Genomic DNA, 10,378 nt, shown 5'->3' with positions numbered 1-10,378 from the left:
TGGAGCAGACAGTCTTAAACTTTTATTTCACAGGAATTTATGGCAATGTGGTGAAAATGCATATCCTGATGCAGGGGGACTTGGGTAGAGCCTGAGACTCTGCATTTCTAACAGCCTCCCAGGGGATGCTGATGCTGCTAGATGGAGGAACACACTTCACACATGTAAGACCACTCTTCTTGCCCAAGTTAACACCCATTTGTCCTCTAAAATCCAGAAAAGCTTTCCTAATCCACCCACACATGCTGGAGAAATAGCCCTCCTCTCCACTTGGGATCCAGATGGTACCATGTCAGTGTAATTCCCACACGGTATTCAAATTACCATTTTATAAGCTGCCACCTCAATAAGCCAAGAGACTCATGCACAGAGGAACCATGAGCTATTTATCTAGGAATTACCAGTAACAACCCTGATGTTCAATAAATGTTGGATAGAGGGATGGAAGGATGGAGAGATTGATAGATGGAGAGGGTGAGTAGCTGGTGGACAATGTATGATGGGTGGGTGGATGGAGTTAAAAGTCAGGTTGAATATCTGCCACTAATTCTATAATCTTGAGCTAGTCTCTGAATCTTTTCATTTTCCTACTCCATAATATGAAGGGACATGATGGTTTCTACTTTGGATATTACCATAATAAAACCTAAAATTAACTGACAGCATGCCTAGGGTTTAGATAAACTAAGGTTGATGAGCCTTGGATTTTAGGCATTAGAAGAGAGTGACATCTATGCTGAGCTGTGTGTTCCTGCATCACTACCACTTGGCCAGTGGCTTGAGCTGATCCCCATGCAAATTGTCAGCTCTATATTTAGCTGGTTCCTGTGGACCATTCTGATAGGAGAGCAGCCACTACCACAACAAACCTCTAAAGTTACCTTCTTTTCTACCTCTGGATAGGTAAGTAGAAGTGGGTAAAGTAATCAATATGAGGTTGTTGGCAATTTGTAAAGGATGTTTTTTCCGTTATCTATTGTTATATAACATACCACCCCAAACTTGAATGGCTTCGATCACAGGAATTTCCTTATCTGATTTAACCTATCATTTGAGCAGGACTTGGTGAGAATGGCTCATTTGCTCTATATGGTGAAAGTTGGGACAGCTCTACTGAGACCAGAGGGTTCATTTCAAAGATGGCTCATTCGCCTGGCTAGGAAGTTGATGCTGCCTTTATGCTAGTTGCTCAAGTGGGGCTGTGGGCGAGGGACCTCAGTTGTTCCTTATATGGTCCTGTTTACAACACCATGCTGGGTCTTCCTCACAGCATGATGACTGGGCTCCAGGAACAAATATCCCTCCCAAAAGAGCAAGGAAGAAATGCTTATTATTTCTACCATGTATCCCTGGAAATCCAGAGCATCACTCCCGCCATACTGTGGGTAGACAACAGACCACCCCAGGTCAAGCAGATGGGGTACATTGGCCCCACCTCTAGCTCTGGGAGTGGCATCCATGAAGCAAAACTTAACATTTTTACCAAAAAGGTCAGTATCAGACTGGAAGCCAAAGAACAAAGACATTACCTCTCTCTTTTCCCCATCCAGAGTCATCCTCATTTTTTTGACTTCCCCAATTGGCCCTCTACTCCAGGTAAGCCAATTCCCCAACCACATCCTCTGCCTGCCCCATTCACCCTACCACCATAGATGTATTCCCTCTTCTCCCTCCCTCTTGCCAGCCTACCACCAGCATACCCTTGTCAGGTCTGCCCCATGACACAACTCAGGTAGCAACCTACTTTAGGAAGTCACCTTCCTGCAGCGCTCCTGCCCTTTGGATGGTGTTAGCCAGCATCCTCTTGTTGTCTTCCACATCTCCCTACTTGAGCTGATGTGCCAACATTCACCACAACTTCTCACATACTGGAGCCAGGCATACAAAAAGTCCTTGGTTAATGCTAAGTGAGTGTCATTTGGATTCTACATGGGAAAGCTATATAGGAAAGTCTTCAGTTAATTTGGGAGATGAAAATGAGAACAGGAGGGAGACTATACCATTGAAACAGCAACATAAAAATTCAATCTCACACACAAATTGTGTGTTTCATGGGTTCTTTTTAAACTCTTTATCTATTTACAAATCTTCCAGTCAGTGCTGTTGGTAAAACTGTTTTCAAGTTTATCTCTAAAGCTACATTATGAGAGTCACTTTTATGTGACCAGAGTGTTGATCTTACTACGTTGCATTTAATCCCACAATACTTTTATGTTCATAAGAAAGTTATTACCAAGGGCACAAGACTTGTGCCTCCCCCCATTAGCATGATTAACTATAACATCTCCATAGAGAATGTGACTGTGTTTACAAATATTTATAACCAAGTTAGCTTTTTGCTAGAATGTTTCTAATAGGGATCTATGAAATTGGAGTGATTACAGTACTAAATTACATCTGCACTCAATTATTATCCCACCCATGTGAACCATTTTGGATGAGACAAAGCAGCAGTAAAATGGCCCAGGATCTTTTATTGTTTTGAAATTAAGTATCATATTCTGTTTGTTAATGAGCAGGGTTTTCCACGAGCCATCAGTCTTCAGTATTGACTGGGAATAGGGTACTTGGTTCCCACAGTTGGTGAGAGAATATGACTCACTCCTGCCAGCTGCTTCATTTAACAGGGTAGAATGTATGAAAAGTGCTGGTGAGGATGTGGAATAAACTTGGTCAGCACTGAAGTTTCTTCATTGATTTAGAGGACAACTGGCAATATTTAGATAAGTTTAAAAGGTGCATCCCTAAGACCTAGTAATTCTTGTGGTTTTATACCCAGTAAAACTTGCATATACATTCACTCAAGGAAATACATGCAAAGCAACTCATTACCACACTGCTGATATCATCAAGAAGTTCAAAACTACTTGCATGTCCATCAGCTGGAGATGAAAAACTAGACAACAGTGAAAATGAATGAGCACAAGCTACATGCCACCACAGATATCATTAGAAGTGTCCCCCACCAAGAAGCACAAAATAGTTATACAACAGGCCACTATTTACATAACATTTTCAAACTACAAGTTAAAATTGCATATTGATCTTAAGAATACCAATTCTCGCCCTGGCTGCTGTGGTTCGGTGGATTGATAGTCAGCCTGTGAACCAAGTGTCGCTGGTTCAATTCCCAGTCAGGGCACACGACTTGGTTGTACATCAGGTCCCCAGGTTGGGGCGCGAGTGAGAGGCAACCACACAGTGATGTTTCTCTCCCTCTCTTTCTCCTTTCCCCTCTCTCTGAAAATAAACAAACAAACAAATAAATTATTTTAAAAAATAATACCAATTCTCTGGGGAAGAAGAATGGAGACTGTGAGAGAGGAACATCTATCACAAGTTACTTGTTAAGGTCAATGGTGAAGCACATGGGTATTCATAGCATTGTCTCCTTTCTGTATTGTCTGCCCAAAATATTTTATCATATAATTGATGTGTGTTATTTACAAGAAAGGACCTAATTCTAAAGCACATTCCAGGGAATAAGGAGCAATTATTTCTCATGAATCTACCACTTTCTCTTTCACAAACTCACATTGCTCTTCTGATTGAAGCCCTTCCCAGACTAATATTATTTTGGGGAGCCTGCCTCAATGTTCAAGGAATTTACTCAGAGGCTGTGGGTCTGCTGCCATCACCTGATCTCAGCATATCTGTCTCCCTAACTGAGAGCATGAGGTCTCTGGGAAGGAACAAGGTTGCACTGTGTTCATGGCAGAGCACCACTGAGGCTAATTGCTGAGTCTGCAGCAGTTAACCTCCTGGGAGTTTTGACAAGCAAGTATATAAACACTGCCCTTCCAAACGAGCAATGTCACAGAGCAGTAGTTATGTGCTGGCCAGCAGAGAGAGTGCTGGAACAGGCAGAGCTGCCACCATGCCAACATGGCCTTGGGCCTCACCCCACTCAGGCCACTTAACCTCGCCCAGCTCCTGACTTCTCCACCTGTCAAATTGATGATGAAAACACTCATCAGCAAACTGTCTCCCAGCAGCCATGCAGGGATCTAAAATAAGATTGTCAGAGTACTTGGGTTTCCTGCAAGGAGGATCCTAAGGAATAGCACACTCAACAATACAACCCTGGTATGGTCCCTCTCATCATTTCTTCATCTGTAATCACAGGCATGCGCACACCCATAAACATGTCTATAATACACACAAGTGTGCACACACATATACATGAATGTATATACATGTGTACATTCTGTACACAGTGAGTGTGCTGCACTTGTGCATGTGTGTATGCGTGTGCATGTACATACATGTATATCTGCACATAAATGCACACAAACATATGCACATGTGATACACACATTTATACATGTACACATATACACACAACACACATTATCCTCTCAAACCAAATCTTTCCTCTCAAAATATTTCTTTCTACTGTATCATGGACGTGACATGATTAAATTATTTTGAACATTGGATACTTGCTCTACAGATTATCGGGGTTTTCATTTAATCCTAGGCAATTTTTTAGAGTTAATGATTTTTATTGCTTTAAAAACACCTAGCCAACAGAGAACTAGAAAAGAGAACTGACTGTTCCTGAAAGACCTTACAACAGTACAGCATTTGGGGTCTCTCCAATACAAGAGAACCATACGTTAGTGTCAGCTCGAAAAGTGACCTGCAGGTTACAATATCCCTACTTTTGACCAAGATGGGACGCAGAGTAGCTCTTAGGCTGCAGGCAAGCAGGGTCCCCAGCAATTTTGTTTCTGTTGGTCTATTTTTTTTTTTTTTTGTTCCCCTAGCAAGTCTAAAGTGCAGTCAAGAACTTTTGATATAAAACATGACATGAGGCTCCAGGGCACTTGAACAAAAACCAGAACAATCCCTTTGCCCGAGCCTCCATAGTGAGGACTACTGAGCAGCTGCATAGACCTCACCAAGGGGTTGTTATAAAGGCAGAGTCCCAGGCCCACCCTGCACACAAAGTGTTTGATGTGTGTTAACATTTGAGGTGCAGGCACATGACTCTAGAGACTCACTAGGGCTTATGCATGAATTTTGTGAGTCCTTCTTTGAGCCCTAAGCCAAAAATAATGGTCAGAGGAAGGCACACTGCTCAGCTAGCTGAGGGTGGCATCTGCCTGAAGACATTCAAAGAAGCTGCTCAGGAGGCAGAAATACACCTCCACTTTAGGCCTCCTCCAATTCATTTTCTGCAAACTGGACAAAGTGATCTCTCAGAAGAGTAAAAGAAAGCATACTTTGCTGTGTCACTCCCATTCCTAAAATGCATCAGTGACTTCCATCACTCTCAGGATAAAATACGAAACCCTAACTTGGCTCCAGAGCTTGTCTGACCAGACGTCCTAAGTCAGGCCACTTCTCCTGTCCTGCATGATGTCTGGCCACCCAGCCTCCTCTAAAAGAAGACACATCAAGTTCCATGATGACAGGGCAGCCCATCTTGTCCACCGAGCCAGACACATGGCCTGGCTCCAGCACGCCTGCACCATCAGGGCCCCTGGCAGGCTCACAGGACATCAGTGGAACAGTCTTCTCAGGGCAGGACTGTCCAGGCAGCAAAGAAACTGAAGCATCCCCACTGTCCAAAGCATCCCAGGCATTGTCACACCCCAAATGCTCCACACTTCCACAAGGCTGTGGGAAACCCCTGCATGGACCGAGGGCACAGCAGATGGAGAAAGAGAACCCCACCGCCAGCCTTTGATAAGCGACTCCACAGCCGGCTGGAAGCCACGTCTATCCTAAGGCAGCTGAGAGAAAGACAATGGTCAATTAAGCAGTGTTTGATAAAAAGTAAATTTAATTACAAGGGCACTTAGGTATTTGGATCACTTTGATACTGTCTTCTAAATTGGATGTCGCTTTGGTTATCATTAGAAATTAGAATCAAATGAATACATATGTTATTATTTAAGTTACATTTTTCAGGAGGGAAAAAATAAGTGAGTGGATTAGGTAGCTAAAGGTTATTTCTCTCTTTTTTTTTTTTTTTTCAGTTAACCTCATATGAAAACAAAGGTGCTGAACAGAGCTGGAGGGGTCACCGGGAGTCTGTGTCTGCTGCCTATTTCTCAGCTGTTTGAGAACCCAGCAAACTGGAACTAATCCTATCTGATATTCATGTGGATGTACTTGAGCCAAATTAAAGGGGGCTTCGAAAAGATTTCTGACCTGTGTTTTTCTCTTCTAAATATTTTTCTTTTCCTTTCCCATTTATTCAGCTCTCCTCTGCATATTTATTAAATTCCTGTCATTTCTGTGCACTCCTTTGGTTTAATAACCTCTGATCTGGCTCTAAAAGATAAAGAGACTTGTTTTCATTTCCACTGCCCACTTTATGCTTACTGAAAATGCAAGAAAACAATTTCATTTCAGGGAAGTGCACCCGAGTCATCACATTTTTATTTGTGCTACTTTTGTTAATTTTTGGCTAGTGAGGGAATTACATTTTCCACAATTAAGAATGGACAGGGGGCCATTTTCCACACCTGTGAGATGGATGCTTGGTGAGTGAAGACTGAGTAACACAAAAGATTCCATGTACTAACTAACACAAAACCCCACATTGCCTTACAATGCCACTCATCCCGGGCCTCTGCAGGAACTGACCAAGGTTCACACCAGTCTTCAAAATGTTTGTCTTGCAGTATTTCATCCATTTTAATTAAAGTTAATTTTAAAGATTATAATTAATTTAAGTTAAGCTTGGAGACTGCCCGACCCCCCACCCCCAGCAACCCTGTTCAGTCTAGGCCAGTGTCTGCTTTTATTATGGTACTTTTCCTCCCATTTTTTTGCCCTTTGGTTTCTAAACTACCTTCTCTTATTTTCCCTCAATAATCGTAAAGAAAGGGATCCTCTCTGGCTTTTCTTCTTCGGAGGCACTCTCGCCTCTTCCCAAATGCCCTTCCACCCTGGCAGACTTCCCTGCACCTTCTCCATGAAGTCCCTGCCAATCTAGGTCAAGGTCTTCTAGAGGCTAAATTTGATTCCAAGACTCATGCCCCACCCCACTCAGTTTCTGTTAGTTAGAATTTTCTTTTCTTTTCTTTTTTAAGTATATCTTATTGATTATGTTGTTACAGTAGTTCCAATTTTTCCCCTTTGCTCCCCTCTGCCGAGTACCCACCTTCCCACCAGCAATCCCAGCCCCTAGTTCATGTCCATGGGTCATGCATATAAGTTCTTTGGCTTCACCCTTTCCGATATTTTTCTTAAATTCCCCCTGTCTATTTTGTACCAATCAATTATGCTTCTTAGTCCCTGCACCATATCCCCATTTCTCCCCCTTTCCCCTCCCAGTTGATAACCCTCCAAATGATCCCCATACCTATGATTCTGTTGCTATTCTGGTTTGCTTAGTTGGATTTTGTTTGTATTTTTGAGATTCAGTTGTTGATAGTTGTGAGTTTGCTGTCATTTTAGTGTTCATAGTTTTGATCTTCTTAAGTAAGTCCCTTTGACATTTCATATAATAATGGCTTGGTGATGATGAACTCCTTTAGCTTCACCTTGTCTGGGAAGCACTTCATCTGCCCTTCCATTCTAAATGATAGCCTTGTTGGATAGAGTAATCTTGGTTGTGGGTTGCTTTTCATCACCTTGAATACTTCTTGCCAGTCCCTTCCTGCCTGCAAAGTGTCCTCTGAGAAATCAGCTGATAGTCCTATAGGCACCCCCACCCCACCCCTAGGCAACTGTCTGCCTTTTTCTTGCTGCCCCCAGGACTCTGTCTTTATCTTTCACCTTTGCATCCTAGTGTGATCCCCTCTGGGTCCAGCTCGCCCAGGACCCTCCGTGCTTCCCAGACCTGTATGTCCATCTTCTTTGCAAAATTGGGGAAGTTTTCCTCATTTTTTTCAATTCTTGCTTCCTCATTCTGCACTGGTTGACTGTTTTTTCCTTTCTTATGTTCCAAATCATTGATATAAACCCCAGTTTCCTTCACTTCACCATTGGTTTTGTGTGGATTTTCCTTTGTTTCACTTAGCATAGCCTTCACTTCTTCTCTTATGTGTTTGCCATACTCAAGCACATCTGTCAAGCCTGTGAGCATCTTTATCACCGGTGTTTTGAATTCTACATCTTTTAGGTTGTCTATCTCCTCATCTGTGAGGTTGGCTATCTCCTCGTCGCTTACTTCTCCCACTGGAACCTCAATCCGTTTCCCCTTTGGGGCCATACTTCTCTGTCTCCTCATTCTGACAGGCTCCTGTGTTTGTTTGCCTCTGTGTCCCAAGTAGAGCTGTCGCTCCTGTTATGTTGTAAGGGGCAGACCCTTAGGGATTCATCAGTATAGGGTGACTTGTTTCACTACGTTGTGGTACTGTATGTTGGGAAGGGGTCCAAGAGGGAACAATGTCACCTGCTCAGCACTCGCCCCTTATCCAGGCACCTCTCCCACTTCCGCACCGGACTGGCACCCCTCTAACTGCTGCCCTGGCCATTGTTCCCAGAGTGGGTGGGTCTTCGTATGTTCTAGGACAGTGGGGGTCCTTTAAACAAGCGAACTCTGCTGAGACTGGCAGTTTCTGCCTCCACCCCAACCCCCACTGGTCTGCACAGTCAAAAGCAATGAGGCTTGGTTTTCTACAGTGCTCGGACCATGGACTGCAAGGTCTGGTAAGGAACTGGGCATGTTCCCCAGGTGTCCCTCCTGACTTTTTAAAACATGTGATTGTGCTTTCTGCTGGCTTGCTGCTTCCGTCACTGCTGCCACCACCATGCCGCGTCCTCTCTGCCCTGGCTCCGCACCTGCTATCTCTCTGTATGAGTATTTCTTCTTTATATCTTTGTTTGCTGGACTTCCATGCAGTTTTATTTTCTGGAACTTCTGGTTGTTTCTAGTTTTGAGGTAGTTGTATTCCTTCTTAGTTGTGGAGGGAGATGCAGAGTGTCTGTCTACGCCTCCAACTTGGCTAGAAGTCTAGAATTTTTTTAATAAATATCCCAGGAACTGTGGGACTGCTGGTGGCATCTCAAGTGCCCAGGGAAGAAGGTTAGGCATGTTTTCATAATGTTGAACATGCACTTACCCTATGGCCAACCATCCTACTCCTAAAGAAATGGAAACTTCTCTCCATTCAAAGAAAAATATTCTTATCAGCTTTATTTATGAAAGTCAAAAGCTGGAAACTATTCAAATGTCCTTCAGCAGGGAAATGAATAATATAACTGTGGTACATTCATACCATGGGGTGCTATTCAGCAGTCAGAGCAACCATCTTTTTATTGACGGACTAGACAACCCAGATAAACCTCAGAGGCATTATGGTGAGCAAGAAACAAGGCCTCAGAGGCTGAAGATGCTAATGATGGGAAAGAGACCAGGTTCCCAGAGTTAGGGGTTATGTAATGGGGTGACTAACATGTACTGGTTTCTTTGGGACTTTCTCAGTTTTAGAACTGAAACTCCCACATGCCAGGAAGACAGAGGTGGTTGGTTGCCAGAGCTGTGACTGTAGAGGGCCAGCAGGAGGCAGTCTAGAGCTGATGAAATTGTTCTACATCCTGGGTATGGTGGTGATTATATAATCTATTCCTATGTTAAAATTCATAGACCTATGTACTAAAAAGAAAAAAAAAACTAATTTTACTGTATGATAATTTTAAAAATGAAATAAGACACAAGTGCACATAATAGAATCTCTTCCAGGATGGGTGGGGTGTTAGCTCCTGATTTATGGCTTCCTGTGGAGGGTGGAGGAAAGAGAAGGAATAAAAGGCTAACAGGCTCAGTTTGTAAATACCAGTCTGACTGTAGGTCCTAGCTGTGCTTCTCAGATGTCATCCAGACAAACTGACCCTATATCTCTTTTAGTCACTCCTACCTGTCGACAAAAGACCCGAATTCTCACAGCTTCCGAGTGATTTCACCTAACCCCTATTTGGAAACCTGGGTCCCTCTACAAGGACACCCATCTGGGGTGGCTTTTCACTGTGATCCTCACAAAGGTCTCTGAGGCAGATATAATCAACCTCTGCTTGTTTTTCTTTAATTATAGAACAGGCACAGAGACAGAGGCTCTCTCAAGGTCATATACACTGATGCTTGGCTCTCCTTAGCACACCTGAGCTGCATACACATTTTTGTTTGTTTTGTATTTGCAAAGGTAGCAGAGGTAACCATAAGCCATAAGCCAAATGGGAAGGTGGACTTTGGGCACCATGACTTAGAACCCCAGTGCCAGGGCATGGAGGCTTGGGGCTCATCAGCTAGTACTTTCTAAGAAGATTAGGGCTTTCTAACCCTCCACTCCACCCTTTCCTGCCTGGAAGGTGAATCTCTGCCAGCATAACAATGCATCAAAGACGCTATGCCAGGTAGTCAGTCGCCAAAGGAGAGGCTGCTTGTGAAACCTGGTACAGATAAAAATCTGAAAGAATA

The 10,378-nt window shown here is 43.4% G+C and overlaps 1 long non-coding RNA gene across 1 annotated transcript; it reads left to right on the top strand.

Moving 5' to 3' along the window:
* The first annotated feature begins 841 nt into the window (after positions 1 to 841).
* On the top strand, positions 842 to 6,133 carry LOC149996336 (uncharacterized). The gene is made up of 4 exons (XR_016507513.1): positions 842 to 903; positions 1,271 to 1,381; positions 1,551 to 1,596; positions 5,988 to 6,133. It is a non-coding gene; the product is annotated as an uncharacterized LOC149996336 (long non-coding RNA).
* Positions 6,134 to 10,378: the final 4,245 nt, after the last annotated feature.

This window comes from Furipterus horrens, unplaced genomic scaffold (assembly GCF_987537825.1).
Source record: "Furipterus horrens unplaced genomic scaffold, mFurHor1.1.pri manual_scaffold_12, whole genome shotgun sequence".
Classification (NCBI taxonomy): domain Eukaryota; kingdom Metazoa; phylum Chordata; class Mammalia; order Chiroptera; family Furipteridae; genus Furipterus; species Furipterus horrens.
The sequence above is the reverse complement of the archived record's forward strand: the minus strand, read 5'-3'. Positions and strand labels throughout refer to the sequence as shown.